At 31.1% G+C, this 12085-nt stretch overlaps 1 protein-coding gene across 1 annotated transcript in view; it reads left to right on the top strand.

Moving 5' to 3' along the window:
- The first annotated feature begins 322 nt into the window (after positions 1-322).
- Positions 323-12085, top strand: part of LOC111039465 (elongation of very long chain fatty acids protein AAEL008004-like) — a 32616-nt gene continuing 20853 nt past the window's right edge. The window contains exon 1 of the mRNA XM_022323002.1: positions 323-543. The gene's annotated coding sequence lies outside the window, so the exon portion shown is untranslated. The remainder of the gene's footprint in view (positions 544-12085) is intronic.

The following is a 12085-nucleotide window of genomic DNA, read 5'->3' as shown; positions in this document are numbered from 1 at the left end:
TTAACTACAAAACAATTATTTGCGTTTTTTCAAGTTTTCATCAATTTTGAAGAAAAGTTTAAACTTTAAACTTTCAATTATTTTTGAATAGTAATTAAGGACGTCATCAAACGATTGTATTGTTTGTAAACGGATCTATTTATTTTTACCATTTTATTCGTTTTTCCTCCCCGACTCGTTCCCCTTCCCCCACCACCACCACCACCTCTCTTCCACCCATCGAGCCGGCATTCCGGTTTTCGCGCCGCGCCGCCGCCCCCACCGGTTTCAATTCGCAACCGGTAGGGTAGGGCGACCGGAAGGTCCGCTGTTACCCAAATACTCGCGTGCTGACGACGACCGTGGTAATCGTACGGCGGACGCGCGACCGAACTACCGGCAATAACAATTAAGTATAACTCACTAATCGTGTCCGTTTTCACCCTGCTGAAGTTTAAGTGTTCGGTTTGAGGTGAAAAATATTGCAGTCAGACGTCGACGTCAACGTGGAACCTACCCGCACGCACCACCGTCGGAACCCGATCGGCGTCTAATATCGTTTAGGTGAGTACAATTTTTTTTATCGAATTTTCGTATAAAGTACTTAGAACGTGGTGTTGTACACTTTGGGCGAATACAAATTAATCATATAGGTGCGAACATAATATACCCAATTAATAATTACTATTATCGTGTAAATGTCTAATGCATACCGAGCGAGAATGGTAAACGCGAGTAACGGATTCGTAATAATATTACCATTATTATTATTATTATTATTATTGTAATAGATCACAGACGAGCATAATCGTAGACGATTAGTACGAGCTTCTGTCCGGTTCAAGACTATTATGTCTATTATCATAAATCGTACGTCCTAATGTCCTATATAATAGGTACTGGTGCATCGACACCTCCGGCAAATGATATTTAATGAAAACATCTCGCTCGACTATAATATAATAAACGCCAATGGTTTACTATGATTTATAAGTATAATGTATTAACTATTATCGTTATGTGCACGTGCTCGTAGTTTTAAAGGAAAAAACAATTTTACATCATATTATGACAACACATTATAATAATTAATATTATAATAACCACGTAGTCGAGTGTAATATTTTATTATGACATGATATCAATAATTATTGTTAAGATTTACTACGGTGAAATATTGCATAAACGCGTGGCGGACTAATCTGATTCGGTGTGGTCTCTATAGTCAAAATGTATAATTTGAATTAGGAAGGTGGCATAATGAGCAAGTACCTGTAGTGGATTTTCTTTTTAAGCCTGAATTGGCAAACAATCGATCGACCGTAATTATTGAATCGTGTGTAACGTGACAAAAAAAAAGTTAATTGGTTTCTCTCACGTTATCTAAACAATGATAATAAATAACCAAACAATAATAATTATGTGTGTTATATTGTTATATTTTTTTTTACTCTGAAAAAGCGTTTCATTTTAATTTTTTTTTTACTCCGAACCGTTCAATATAATCGAAACGGTGGAATCTGTCATGTATAGAAAACTAAGGTTCTCTAATTTCATGTTCAGATTATAATAACAATATACATTAATAAATATCTTGTGAACATGTTCTAATTAAGTACTTTACTGCCATTCTCTACTTACTATCAAATTAAGACATTTCACCCAGCCACATTAAAATATATTTTTTTTAAACTTTTAACGTTGACTTGGTCAGTGACCTGTAACAGTGTTGTTGATATTATAGAAAGTGAATGCGCGCATCACCCGAATCCCACTTAACAATTATTGTTGTTCGCGACCTTCGGAGATCTTTGATACTGCAGAGGATTTCACGTGGGATTTTGTAATTGTCGAAATGAGAATCTATAATATTATTATGATCAGCTTTTCGCGCAATATCGAAACGTTATATTAGATATATTACAGCATCTTTCAATATTGCAATACTGTCCGGTAGAAAATACCTATGGGTACAGTCACATCATTCCGACCCAGTCATAAACGGTCATCAGGCTTTCAAATTTTAAAAAAAGTACAAACTACTTATCATTATTATTGCGTATTAAACGTAAAAACGACTACAAGTGACTTAAAATATTATTATTGCGTATCTATTTGACAATATTCGCCTGTCCAAAATAAGTATTACTATATTATATTTTACTACTGTACTATATTGGCTCAATATTAAAAAACACGCTTGATACCGTAGTAGATTTTATTTCATAAACAAACCTTGAAAACCGCATTACTAGGTCTATAGTTTAACAAGGCAGGTTTGAATATAGACATATTATTTTAAGACATTCGATGTCTAGAGGTAGGTACCTACATAAAAAATATATCGACGAAAATCCAGGTTTTTTATAAATATAAAAACAGACAATTTCGTAACATTGTATATAGTATACCTACCTACCTTTATAGCTTGTCCGGAGATATTATAAAATTACATTTTACATTGGTTGACCATGGTCCACTAATTTATTACCGGTTTGAGCCACGTGATAAAATTATTAATGAATAATATACTGTCGTCTAGGTTTTAATTTTTATTCGTCCAACACGATAAGTGTGTAATGTACAAACGAGCTGTAGATTAGAAAATTGAATATTATACAAATTGTAAAAACAAAACAAATTTAATATATTATTATATAGATAATACGAGTGTAGGACTATGTAGGTACGACTATGTACTACACCAATAAATTATACGTTATTCTAAACATAGGTAATAACCTCAATTGCATAAATATTGTAATGATATCGAAACGTCGAATACGAATCTCATCTATCCACGGTTTCACCACAGACGAACACCATATATTATTAAATTATGCAGTAATACACATAATAATAATAGTATTACACAAGAATAATTTAATAATGATGTTTCTTAACTAATTCATCTTTAAATATTATCCAGAGCGAATGTAATATGTATAATAGTGACAATAATATTTATAATAATTACTAAACAATAACAATATATTTTCTAAGTATTAGAGATTAGGGCAAATGTGATAAACAGCAGGAGTTGTTTAGAAACTGCTTGTTGAATTTCCGACCTGTGAATTAGGTTGATTGAAACTTTTTCGAGCTTTTTTGACAGCTGGAGGTTTCTGATTGAAAATAAAACCATCACACTATCTTCTAATATCTCATCATAGGTCGTTTAAAAATCAGAAGTCCTCTCATCTCAATTCTAAGACTGTCAACCACCAACAGCATTTGAATTCATAGTGCAAGAATAACAACATATTAATAAATAAGTAATAACAATATTTATAACCTTAACGCCTTAAACAGACATGGAATTACCTATATTCGTACATTATACTGCTAAAAAACGTTAAAAGCATAACATAACATAACCGTTCCGTTCAATTAGACGTGTAAATTATACAGGTAATAATAATAAATTATAGTTTATACGACAAATTTAACACACAACACATATTATGAATTTATGATATTATACAAAGACTATCATGTTTTCCATAAATAATAAACTGTATTGAACAATTATTACTATATAAGGGCTGTAAAAAACAGGTTTGTGTTTAAATTATGTTTAAAAAAAATGGTTCATATTCACATTTGAACGAATAATTATGTATACTATCATAAAAAAAATATTTTCTTTAACCTAAATCTTCTAATTAATAAAAAATATATGGTATGATTAGTACTATAAATATGGCATTGAAATATTCCAATATTTTACTTAAAGATATGTGATTAAAAATATTATGGTAATTTAAAATTGACTTCAGACTTTATGAGTTATAATTATTACGTTTCGAACAAGAATTTTGTATTGAATTTTTAAAACTCTCTGTAAGACGAGTCCCATATAATATTATTATAATTTAGTACTTACACACATGATACTTATGTATAAAAAATTACTGCGCAACAAATGTATTAGGTACATGGGCATATTAGTAAATCCAAAGTCTAGTTCAAAGTCAAATGATTGTAGCAAAAGTCGGTTAAGCATTTATTGACAATGCAGACAATAAATCAATGACAACTTTTGTATTTAAATTCGATAGCTAAATATATTCTAAATATATTTTAATAAACTATATCATTCAGTTTTAATCAACTTACATATATATTATGTATATATATATAAAAGAAGACGATCTATGTAAATTTGTGAATATCCGGGCTTTATACTATTGATGACCTATATTTTCAATGTACTATTGTACTGTTTAGCCATGTCAGCTACATGCGAAAATATTTATATGTATAGGTAACATATTTTATCCACGCTTTTGACTAATGATTATAGGTGTTAATGATTTTTTAGAATAACCCCAATTCAATGTTAATATTTTTTATAAATTGACCCATATAATATATTATGACAACGCTCTGAAATGCTATTGAAATTCTTTTTAAAAGTCACATTAGATAACAATATAACAATATAGCAATATATTACAAACGAAAAAAACTTAACCTAACATAATATCTAACTTCTCTACGTCGGACTTTTGACATTGTTATATTCTACAGGTATATTATTTAAAGTTATAATCTGACATTTTCTAGTCACGATAATTTGATTTGTCTTGTATAACCATTCGTTCATTATTACAGCGGTCATATCTGTCACTTTTTTTAAGGGGAAAAAAACTCAATTTTTTAGTTAAAACGAAACCCTTTTTAATGCCTTAGGTAATTTTAAACAAACTTTAAAATTGTTTCTTTCCCCAAACTTTTTAAAGTTAATTTTGATATTTTTGTAGAATAAAATAAAATAGTTTTAATTTTTTATGTAAAAATATAAAATTACAATTTAATCAATATTGTTTTATTCAATTTCTATTTATTTACAGATAGGCATTTGATTTTCTGGTATCGAAATAATGTATAGCTAAGCCCCCCTGTTTATGTGACGTCAACAAAAAAATCTTAAATAAAACACGTTTTCTTCTTTGAACAAACTTGACCTTGCCAGTGGATAAATTTTATTCCGTTTCGAGTGTTTTTTTTTAAAATTTTTTTATTTCTTTTGTTTTCACCGGTCTTGCCTTTGTCCGCTCCAACTAATAATATTGTATAATAATATTATGCCATATGCATATTAATAGCTATTAGTATGCACACATATGACGACGCTTCAAATTTAAAAACAGTGTGTATGTGTGTGTGTGAGTGTGTGTGTGTGTGTGAGTATGTGTGGCATAAAATATAATGACATTACAACAATATAATAACATAGTTGTTAGGATAACCGTGATACAGGCAATACTAATTATTAGTAACTAATATATAACACATCGATAATATACGACTACTTCTACACGTCAGTACGTCACGATAGGTGTTGATAACCGTGTTCATAATCGATCGACATTTTATAATCGACATCGTCGCATATCTTATAATATTGTGGGCACTCTATTGTCCGTTTTAATTTCTACATCTATTCTTTCCGTAGTTAAGCGTTTTATTTTCTCCGGAAATTTTCACCACCATTGGATATTTTAATTTTATTTGGACATTTTTCAGCCCAATCCTCTGCACTTTCTCCAGCCTTGTCTATATTTGTTTCAGATGTACCTATACCTAAATTATCGTGATTATATTATATTCACTATGCGAATTTTAACTTCCTATGAGAAACAGGAAAAATGTTTTTAAAATATCCGACTTTATGCCCTAATAAATGTTACAAAACTTTTAAGAATTGTTTTTTACATACCTAATGTTAAATAAAAATCAATTTGCATTATTTAAATTTGCGTAATTTAGCGTTATCACGATTCACGCAGGTTGTAAATAAAATCACCACCAATCTATATATATATGCCTGCACGTGTCGAAGATTTCGTTTGTCAGTTCGTTGTGCAGCCACCACCTCTTTTGTTAGGCACATAGGTAAAAAAAACATCGTTAATAAAAATAATATGACGAAGAAAAATAAATAACACTCATTTAATTCTTTTTCTTTTCGGTGGCGTAATTTTTGGTAATTTGTTATCAAATTTTATCAACTTTCATATAATATACGAAAAATGATGTAAACTCAAAGATTAAAAAATCCTATAAAAATTCCAAAGAAAAAAACAAAATAAAAGTTTTCTCTTATAAGTTCTGTTATGTAAGCCCTCATCCTAAGTTTGTAATATTAAATATTTGGTGCATATAGCTATTTCTGTACACTGGGTCCGTTTTTCGTTTTTAGGGACGTTTGTTATCGGCGGTCGTCTGATTCGTCACAGGTGAGAGCATTACTTATGTTTATTAGTTATTATTAGTTATGTATTAGTGTTATATAGATTCACTACGATGGGGTTATTGTGAGGAGGTAAGGGGGTACTTGCCTCCTGATATTTTTTTGAGGGTTGCAAAGGAATAGTTTGCCCCCCCCCCCCAGAAATGGCAGAAATGACAATAATAAAAGTCCTTAAAGCTTTTAAAATAAATAATGTATGTATTCAAGAAACATTTTTAAGGTAAAAATATTTTATTCCTCAAATCATTGAATAAAGTATCTACTTTGCATATTTTATTTCACGTTTCTCTTGTTGCATTATTTGGGTTACAAAAAAAAAAAAAAAAACCCAATAAAATAATTTTATGAATTACTTGCAAGATTATCGTCACATTTTTTTTTTCCAAACTAGTAATGGCAACCTTTATTTTCATGTAGGTACCTACCTACCTACTTAATGTTATTTAACGATATCGGATACGTAAATGCGTTTTGTTTTCAGCCATAAAATAATTTTTAAGACTTGCGTAAAAACAAACAATTAGGTTATGGTTTCGATTTTGGTGAATAAATTATTTCCCCCTCCCCTATAGTTTCGCATCCAGTTACGCCACTGGGCTTGCACGGCGTACCTACTACTCCGTCGTCGAGTGTTTAGTGTGTTGTGGGTACCGCATAGCGCCTCTCGCGGCTGTACCGTATGCGCACGCCTCGGCGGCGAGGTCGCCTCCACGTTTAAGGAGTATAATTATAATATAATATTATTATATGAACTCGATATTGTTGCACTGCATAACGTCCACCTTGACCCGATACGTGGACTCCACGCCAAGTACCTATGCTGTACGACTGTGCGCCAAAGACTTGCGCCACTCGACTCCACGCGCGCGTACGGGGTGCGAATTGAAACGACGCTGCTCGTGCGCAATATTCATCACTATTGTTACTATACTTGAATTATTATATTATTATTATTATTATTATCGTTTTGATATTGTTACGTCGTTGTCGTCCGTCGCCGTTCGACAGTTTTTCGACGCGACACACACCGATCTAGGATTAGACGCACGCCCCACCCACTCATCACGTCATAATAATATACAGAGAGACTCATTGTTTACCGTGTCTTCATTAATTTTTCGTACTCGATTTTTGAAAGGAACAAACGTTTCTCTCCATAGTTTTAATAAATATTTTTTAAGTAGGTAGGCACAGGAGTTTGGATTTTCAGAAAAATGTACATTGTTTTTAGTTCACTGCAAAACAAAACTTCTGCAAAGTTCGAATTAGATACTAATGAATCCAATGTTGAAACTTTTTTTTTGAATTTGTTTCCTTTTCAAGAACACTTAATAATTGACTCGGAAAATGATTGTGAACAGTGAAGTGGATTACTCCGAATGCGTAATAATAATATTATAATATGGTGATAATGAGAAGAAAACGGCTCGCTGTATACAGTTTTTAGTTCATCACATCTATGTATAGTCACGAACATTTTTTTTTTCATATTTTCATAACGGCAATTAGTATTAAAGTAACTTACTCACCCACGTTTAAAATAATTTATAATTTTATTTTATCATAAAATACCTTATCATTCAAATTATCTTACAATATTAATTAACACTAATGTGACCTGTAATTGTCGTCTTCCAATGATAAATTGCATACAATATATATAATAAGCATATTATTATATCTTCCCTAGAACAAACAACAATTATACAGTATGGGTTTTGACTCCTAGGTAGTAAATCAGTAAAATTTGTGTCAGCTATATTGTGTACATAATGATAATATTTTATCACACTGAATTATAAAACCAAAATTATATTACCTGTACAATATTAATAATAATAAATAAACGAATATATTTTCATTGCCCTAGCAAAATTACCCACCCATGCACCTAAAATAATATGTTCATGACGCCATTGTATTAGGTACTGTACGGTAACTGTAAATAAAACGGCTCAACTTAACAAACAGTTTAATATTCGATGCAATAATATTATCATACATGTGGTTGAGGTGCTTTTACGACACTCACATCGGTCGACGACTGCGAACCGGCGTTTTATTATGATAATTTTGTCAGAGTGAGAAACGTGTGAACAACTTATAAGTACTACATCTCGCTGTTTTATAATGATATTCATAGACGACTAACGATAGTTGCACATAAAACTACCTAAGTAAGGAATGGCACTCGTATTTCGACGACGAAGCTGATTCTACATCCATGAGTGTATTGCCACGATAGTATATGGTCGATAGCAAAGTCATGTTGTAGTTATCTGGAAAAGTCTAAATGATATAGGTACGTGAAAATGCGCAATCGCTAAAGCTTTATTATTATATCATGAAAATTTGAATTTAAAAAATGTCGACAAGAACATAACGACAAGCTTAAAAAACTACAGAATTATTTTTTGCACCACCAAAAACATTTATTATTTTATCTAAATTGAGTGATTTCATAAGGTTCTGTTCTCATTCATTATTCGATGAAGCTATTGGATATAAACGGTTCTTCTCTTATTCTAGGTAGGTATCATATAGTTCATAACGATTTTTCATACTGAAAAAGAAAGTTCACCAATACAATTTGCTCCAGTAGTATATGCAATATACATTCTCAGGGTAGGCATTCATTTAGTTTAGAGGAACTTGGAAGTTTGAACATTCCATGTCAATTGGAAGTGTTTGGCTACAAGCCCTACAATACGAAAATTCTCATACGAAAAATATAATATAAGGCCTGACAAGTTTGAACACTACATGATATTCATTATAATATAATGTATGGGTACAATAATAAATTTAAATTTGTTAATGACGTTTTCCATTAGTAAAATTTTCATCAGCTGTTTTATTAAAATAAAAAATTCTGTTTTTCAAACATTAGTTGAAAATAAACCATACAATATATAGGTATAACATATTGTAATATGTCTTTGAACAATAATTATTTCTTAAATACATGCATACAATATTCAGTTTTTATTTTGTCAAGTCTCTAATTAATTAATTAAAATATTCAAATTATCCAAAGAAGTATTGATCTTTCGTACTTGCATTGTTTTTACATATAAATTGTTAAACGTTAAGTCAAAATTACTTCGCATTTTTTAATGATGTCTACAAATATGAATTTAATGTAATAGAATACACCAAGATTTATAATAGATTCAAAACCAGCGTGGCGCCATTTAAGTCTGCAGACAATCTCGAAGCTCTTGTCAAATGCCTACTGACTGCTTATACATTATTCCAAGTCTGTATGTTCAACCTTCGACCATATTGTAATATTATATGCACATACGTCGGACTCTGCGAGGCTGTTGCTCCGGGCTGTAATGGTTGGCGTGCAAACACCGAAGAGACGACTTGTTTGAGCGCAAAACAACTACCACTCGTTTGGGAACAGTTGGTCGAGACACGTGGTTCGAGCACAATTAATACGATTTTAAAATACGCATATTTAAATGACGCGATACTACTGCAGCTCGTGCAGACTTCAAGAAGATCCGACATGGGAAAAATACGACGTTGACCTCGATGTTGCATCTATTTTTGTTGTTTTTGTTATGCAAATATATTAAATATACCTATATACGGTTTTTAATCACACTGGAAAGTCAACAACCGCGTATACAACATTTGCATTTTATAGTATAATTTATATTGCAATAATATTATTATACTAACAATATATACAGACTACGCTGAACAACCGAATGTATAAACGGCGTGTTAATTACACAGGTTAAATTATTAGGTAATACCTTGAAGGAGTCAGTAGGTGCCCCGTAGAGTTTTGATTTGACAACGACGACGACGATGACAGGGACGACAACGGACCTCAAAGGGACACATATTGTGTTTGAGCATATATCTGAAAATTTAAAAATTCCAAATTTGAATAACAGCATTAATTAAGGAAAAATTCTAGACGATCATTCACGATCAATCACTCTGTATAGGTATTATATTTTACATAATTTTTGGTCTTTGGGTTATTGAATATTGGTGCAGTCAATCGATTACGTATACGTCATAATACACACGTCACATATTATGTTATATATTTATATTATACTGATTGCAGTACACGAAATATATTACGCACGATGACTGTATATAATATAATATGTAACACCGTGCAAGTGTCTAATGAATAATGATTTTTTGAAATATGCATATAAACTTATTAATGAAATGGGTACCTGCTGTTCGCCCGGACGTCTTCCAATATTTATGTACAGAGTGAACGTGTGACTTTCTGTCAACTCTCGAGATATTATTAGTAATCGCTGTGCACGCCGGACGCGCAGTGGCCCGCAACTGGGTCAAAGTTTTATTCGACAAAAACGAATTTGAGAATTTTTCTCGAAGTAAACGAGTAACGCTGTATACAAGTACACAATTTAATGCTTAGGTATTTAGCATAAATACGTGTCGATAGCCCTTGGCTAGATCTCTGCGCTCGAGAAAACGATATCATTACGATAACCCGTTTAATGGGCATCGCGTTTTGTCATCGATCGTAGAGTAATAAATTTAGGGCGCAGATTTGAATACACATTTTATTTTTTATTTCAAAACAAACATTTTTTTAAAATTGTATTTCAAAACACAGCTTTCCAAGCGCAATAATCGTTTCATAGAATATCAAAAAAATTAAATATTAAATTCAAATTTTGTATGCATGAAAAGAATGGATACAATTTGATAAGACTTCCATAAATAAAATATTAAATAGGTGTTATTTAAATTTGCTTTACTATATTATTTTAATTTCATAATATGCGTGTTTTTCTTACCAATGTAATATACAATAACGCCGGCGGATGTACAACAGTCTGGCAAACGAAATCTTCGTCAAATGGTGCATACATAGACAAGTTTATAATGTATATGTATATAGGCTGTTTTATTTTGATTATCATCAATAATGATAACACAAAATAAAATGTTACGTAAATGTATAAATTATACAAAACATTGATTTCTGTTCAGTCGTGTTTATTTAACAAAATATTACGTATAAACAACAATAAAATGTGTTAAGTGGCATTTTTTTTTTAAAAGTTTTGTCGTATTTTTTAAAGGCATTTTTCTTGTTTCTTAGTAGTTAACTGAAATTCACAATTATTTCACATGAAATACATTATATTATAATTATACAGGTACCTACGCACTTGAACCGTAGTCGTATTTCGTATTGAGTAGGCGGCTTGAAGTGTACTTGAACGAACGATTTGTATCTGGTAGGTATACCTCCATAGATTTCAAAATATTGTAGTAAACCAACATTTTCGGTTAGGTTTCGTTTAGACGTCTATATAGTACATTATAATGGCTTTAGCTGTGTATTCATATACACAACGTCTATAGTTTTAGGTTATTTAAAGCTTTGAATGTTATGCTATTGTCTTCGGACAAAGCTTTATATTTTAACGTTTTGTGTATAATAATAATGATAAATAACAACAACAATAACAATAATAACAATAATATTCTGGTGCTCTTGGACCATCAAATATTTATTATAGAGACATATCCATAATATATAGGTATACATTGTTTGGTTATCGATTATTGCACGCACGATAAATCGAGAACGAAAATTTATGATCGAGATCGATGGTCAAAAAATCGAACGGAAACAAACGAATAGAGATCAATAATATTTTAATTATTACAACAGGTTACTCACCTATAATATTTTATTATATATCTACGATTAAACAGCACAACAATATACTGGAAATCAGATCAAGGTTACTTCACGGTTCTACATAAAACATAATATGTCATATACTCAACTCAACGATTCACGCTAAAATATTTGTTATGAGT

Source organism: Myzus persicae, unplaced genomic scaffold (genome assembly GCF_001856785.1).
Source record: "Myzus persicae strain clone G006 unplaced genomic scaffold, MPER_G0061.0, whole genome shotgun sequence".
NCBI lineage: Eukaryota > Metazoa > Arthropoda > Insecta > Hemiptera > Aphididae > Myzus > Myzus persicae.
The sequence above is the reverse complement of the archived record's forward strand: the minus strand, read 5'-3'. Positions and strand labels throughout refer to the sequence as shown.